The sequence below is a fragment of the Amphiura filiformis genome, chromosome 4 (genome assembly GCF_039555335.1).
Source record: "Amphiura filiformis chromosome 4, Afil_fr2py, whole genome shotgun sequence".
NCBI lineage: Eukaryota > Metazoa > Echinodermata > Ophiuroidea > Amphilepidida > Amphiuridae > Amphiura > Amphiura filiformis.
This window is the reverse complement of record NC_092631.1, coordinates 2,994,161-3,000,160: the sequence shown is the minus strand read 5'-3', so window position 1 is coordinate 3,000,160 and position 6,000 is coordinate 2,994,161.

The following is a 6,000-nucleotide window of genomic DNA, read 5'->3' as shown; positions in this document are numbered from 1 at the left end:
TTATAAGAATATGCTGTACTTTGCCTGGTTACTAAGTGTGTAATGGAAATTATATGTAAATGAGCAGGAGTTGTTTTATATTTTAATTGCATGTAATACATGTGTATGATTGTATTGATTGCGGTGCTTTTGAAAGAGTTTGGGTGTGAAGATTCGATTCAGGACTTTTAATTATTTTTTGAAGCACATATAACACATATGGACACGTTACAGAGTTTCCACTATTTATAAAATAAGAAATCCAATCAAAAATGACTACAACATTAAAAACTTCCATGTTTGTGAAGTAAACTTGGTGTTCCATCAATTCATCAAATTACCAAATATTCTTTGTCGATGCAACTGATGTGATGTGCAAGTACTTAATATATTTTATATAAGTATGTGTTGTATATATTTAAATGGAAATTGAGACATATAATTTACATGAGAGTTTTGTAAATGTAGAAATATGATATAATTTGCCCAATTGTACACAGATCTGTAATCATACCACCTGTTCTAAATATTATGCAATATATCGAGGTTTGACAACCAGAAAGCCTTTTAAAGTAACTCACAGTGGTTTTCATTGCCAGGGAGTTACGACTTTCTGGTTCTTAACCGTCGACCGTGTATAAGTAGATTGTAGATTTAAAACTGTGTTTATTTGTAGTCAACATTGAAACAACAAATGTAATCGATGTTAGGTCATATTAACCATGAAAACTTAAGTGCAAGAATATGAATGCTAATTAGTCACTGCATGTCACATTAGTCAAATTTAAATAGAACCCAATACATTATTAACAGATCCTGATATACCTGTATTAAACATATTTCATACCAAGTATTTGAGTGTTAAAAATGTGAATATAACTACTTCTTCTTATTACATTTACATGCGTCATAAAATTATATTTTGGACTGATAGTCCATTATGATAATAATATTTTGCTGTAAACCTTTGACAAGTGCATAACGTGATGTTGCAAATTTGGAGCTAGCAATGCGTCCAGCCAAAATTTATTCATAAATTTCCATTTGGTAACAGCAGATCGCCTCAGCATCCAATCAGAGACAAGTGTGTTTCAACACAGTAAATATGCGATTCGCCAAAGCTTACAGGAAAGATTATAATGTACTACCATACTTCTTGCACTTAGGTACTCGCTTCAACTCATATATAATTTAAGTGCAATGTAAAAAAATGTAAACAATACTACAACATTACATGCTGATGGCATCTAATATTGTTTTTTGTTTTTTTAATGACAATCACCTTCCAGTATCGGAAATTCAATATTGTGAGAAATAAGAAACCTTAACCAAAAACAACCTAGCCAGAATTTGGAAACAGTAAAAATTATTATCTTCCTCTGAAGAGAACTTCCACTGCTATTGGGGTTCAAAGGCAAGAATATACCAAGACCGGGTGACAACTCAATTCAAGAATTAACATAAAATATGATATGGCTTATTCTAATATTATGTATGGTATGACACCAGGTACAAGTACCTATGTGTAAATTCTTTTCCTTGGCAAATACAAACAATATAGTCGTCAGTTGATGATTATGCATGTTATATTACTCGCTAGCTGATTTTATTTCAAAATGTTTGAATAGATGGATAAAGGTAAATCCCTCATGTAAAATGTGAGAAAGCAAAGTATGTGAAACAGTGAATCCAGAGAATCTTGTTTTTCCAAACAAAATTTAGAAATATTCAATCTACTGCCTTCTCCAATTAAAAAAAACAGAGGGCATCCTTTGCATGACTGAAGTTGATGTACTCCCTCATTTAGCCTAAGGCCAAAAAAAAGATTGTTTGCTTGTCCTCCACCGACCGACCCTAATCTAGAAAAAATTTTTTTTGTTTTACTGTACAAATGAACCCTAATTTTGGAAATTCCAGAAAGTTTTTTTTCTTTCAACATTTTTGACATCCAGAAAAGTTTTTTTTACAGTTTCTACACACTTCTAAACTGTTTTAAAAACATGGAAGTGGTATACAGTAGCGAAATATCCCAATTCACAACTATTTGGGCTATTTATTAAGCTATTTAAAGGCATACAGTCATGTTTTGGCTATGACCTTTAAATTTGTATTTTTTTTTTAATCCCGACCGACCGACCCAAGACAAAGTCTGAAAAAGTTGTGGAGGACAAGCAAACAATCTTTTTTTTTGCCTAATTGTGCTGCTTGTTACTATTTCTTTCAATGGATCACTATACTTTTGGATTCCAATTGAAGCTGTTCATAAGCTGTAGTGTGTTTCATCTCAAGTTGAGACTAACGCCATGTTGGATTTCACAGTGGCAGATTTGAACCAGTGCGTTTAACGGTTGAGTCGAGAGCTTATGGACAAATCGCTCTTCTATTATGTGTATACACACCACAGGATTAGGTAAGCCACATGATTCAAATCTGCAACTGTGAAATCCAACATGGCCTTACTCTCAACTTGAGACAGATGATAGTTTGTGCTTCTTTGTGCATAATTGTCCATGCACTGGCCGTTATGTGAGGTTTAGGTAGTGGTGGATGGGGAGTGCTATACTGGGAATTTCAATTGAATGATCACAGCCTGACTATTTTTTGCGCGATGTACGCCAGCATGTGCGACTGCATGCTTAACGCGGAAGTGAATCCAACCATGCCAACACATTCATTATTGATATAAAATTAGATCGATTGAGCCCATATTTATTGGTCGAGCTATGAGTTTTAAAATATTGAATGAGACGTAGTCGAGTCCAATATTTTAAAACTTAAAGCATCCAATGTTATCATTATTATGTGTTGGATCCAATATTTTCACACACTTGGATTCATCAAAACATAATAATGGTTAATATTGTATCCAAGGTTGTGCATTCGCATTGTAGTTTGAAATATGCGATATATGATCGTGGTTGGATTGTGTATGTACAGCAGTTGAAAGCTGTGTTCATTCAATTGAAATTCCCAGTATAGGTGGTTATCATGCACAGATTGTGGTTGCTATAGAACGAGTGGACCTTTGACTCACTTGTACACATGGGTTGAAATGTTCTGTCTATGACAACCACATAGTACTTTGCAATCATCTCTTACCTAAATTTGTTGCTCTCAATTTTGTATTAGAGGATGCATAGCAGCAACATAACTTCCAACAACAAGCAAACAGGTTTTTTTTTTTTCATATTTGTACATGGCACTTGACTCAAATCAGTACTCATATTTAGAAAAAGCATCACTTTTTGTGCACAAAATTGAGGCATGTGTGCTTTTGTTAGTTTTGAGGCATGTGTGCTTTGTGTATGTTTTGTGAACCTTTCCCTGTTTACGATAGAAGATCAGTATTGCCATTAACTTGTGGTTTTAACAGATGAAACCTCTTTAATAACCATGACTGTTCAAAAATATTCAAACTTGCCATGCAGAAATCTCGACTTAAAACAAAATTTAACAGATTTCTGCTCATCTGATCGATTCATTAATTTTTGTTGGATAATTAGAAATGTCAAGAACATTGCTGATGCACACTACAAAGTGAATTTCAATCACTGTGGTTACCAGCAGAGATGAAAAAATGTTGCATCTGGTGACATCACACATCGTCATCATCCCTATATCTTCCTGTTAAAAATTGCCGTGATAGTACAGTGAATCCTCTCGTTTTTTAACAGCTACGCATCGCGATTTTGTTCGAGATAGGCCGAGCGACTCAGGCTAAGCATACCATGACTATCATATGAGATACCACAGCGTTTCTATATTCTACACATTATTACGATTTGTGCATGCTCAAGTACCCCATATGATGTTTCTATTACAAGAAAAAAAATTGTTTTCAGGTAAAAGCAGGGTATTGTTTCCAGTACACTCCCTCGAAAAGCAGTACACTAATTAGCGGGGCCTTGCAGCTTGCTGTGGATATCTTTTACTGCATTTTTAATGTAAAAAATTTGAAATCCAATGTAAAAATTTAGATATATTTAATTTTGAGAATGACGATTATACTTTATAGATATAAAGGAACGTGTTTAGCCCATTAGTTAAGTTCCACGTGCACGACCTATAACACAATGCATATGTAAACTTCCTTTATCTGTGTCAATAATAGAATATTGATTTCAACGGGGTATTGAGCTGTATGGAAAAAAATATTTATAATACAGGGTGTTGACACTGTGCATCAGGTCAATCGGCACGGCAGCCAAGATTGTTCTTTGACAGGTGAGGTGATATCAGATGCAACATCCCAGTTTTTCCTACCGGTGACTTGCAGTGGTTGCGCAAAATTTGTTGATTTTGCCCCCCTAACCATCGTAAACCATCGTAAATTAAACTTGGCTTAACTTTGCCCCTCATAATCCTTTGACAGTGAGTGAGGAAATTGATACCCAAAATATACCAATTATTAAATTGCTGATCTGGAGGCTCAAAGTTTGTTTTTAATACACCCAGCAATGAATGTACTATCAATTAAATTATGATTGTGTGTGTAAGTGTTGTGTATATTTTTGTAATTTATTTACCAGATATGTGAAGAAATATTTATAGATTTTTTTAAATTGTATATTATGCACAATAAGTGGAAATTGAATGCATAATAAAATTATGTTATGTAGGTTTGGTGCCTACTTAAGGAGTATTGAAACTAGCTAGTATGCGTCTTTATTTCAGTAATGTGCTATTCCAGTTGAAATCCATACACCCACTATGGAAGACACAACCTTAATTGTCCATATAGGGAGTGTGAATTTTAAATGGGATTATGTGAATGGGCGACTCCATTTGAAATCTGTGGCAGATTAAGACCATGTCTTCCATAGGGGTGTATGGATTTCAACTGTAACAACCTAATAAATGAAGCAAACAATGGCAACTTGTTTTGGAAAAGTTGTAAATGCAAATTAATTGCATTTTTATTTATTGTCCAATACAAAATTCAAAGCTTGTAAATATTTTCCAAAATTGCAAAGTAGGTCAACAATTTATTGGGTAGAAAAAGATGGAAATATCAACACATCTTATAGCAGATTCAACTCATCGTGGGACATTTTTCCAACAAATCCAGGCTGCCGGTCAATCATCTGCTAGTCATGCATAGCATGATACGCATGATAGCCCGGTAGCCTGAATTTGTGTGGAAAATGTTCCATGATGGGTTGAATCTGCTATAATTCAATCTCCAAGTTCAATTACCGCTGGTACAGCTGACTAAAATGCCTCCTCTTTTATACTATCTTTTACAAAGTTTTCTTTCTGGAATTTCCATGGTCAAAAATCAAAATACAAAATTCCAAAATATTGTCACATTATCATGTGAATGAAGGCACAATGTATGGGGAAGTTTTGGTAAAAATGAGTTTTCACTGACTCTGTAATAGTGCAATTGATTTCAGTTTAGTCATATGGTAGATGAACAGTACTTATTGCTAATTAATCTGGGCTATGGAAGCAATTTAACATTACCCTCATTTTAGTAGAAAAAGGTCATTCAACATTGCACAGAGGGCTAAGTTAAAAATTACTCGGACTTGTTCAAAACTCACACCATTGTGATCCTCTGGTAATAAGGATTCAGAAAAAGTATACTTTGACATATCTAAATGTGTGATGTATGGTTTATGGAGTTATGGTCAAAAGTAACTTTGTGACGTCAAAAGATCTAATTTTGCCCCCACTGGGGTCGAAAATGAAATTTGCTCTGATTTTGATGAAACTGATCTCAAATTAGTTGTCTTGTTGCAAGAAACCAGAAAAAGAATAGTTACAGGTCAAGAATACAGAGCCAATTCAAGATCAGTCGGCCTGATGATGCGTCATGGATATGACGTCATTGTCGTGATACCGTAGCCATCATAAATAGTAAGTCCAGTTGAATAGAGTTATAATTTAGTATAACTACTATCTGGGATGCTTTCTTATCCAGGTAACGCAACAATTTAACATGATTTGCATGATTGTTACGGGAATTTATTGGACTATAATACAAGTTTGTCACTGTACACATTAAAGCTCAAGAAA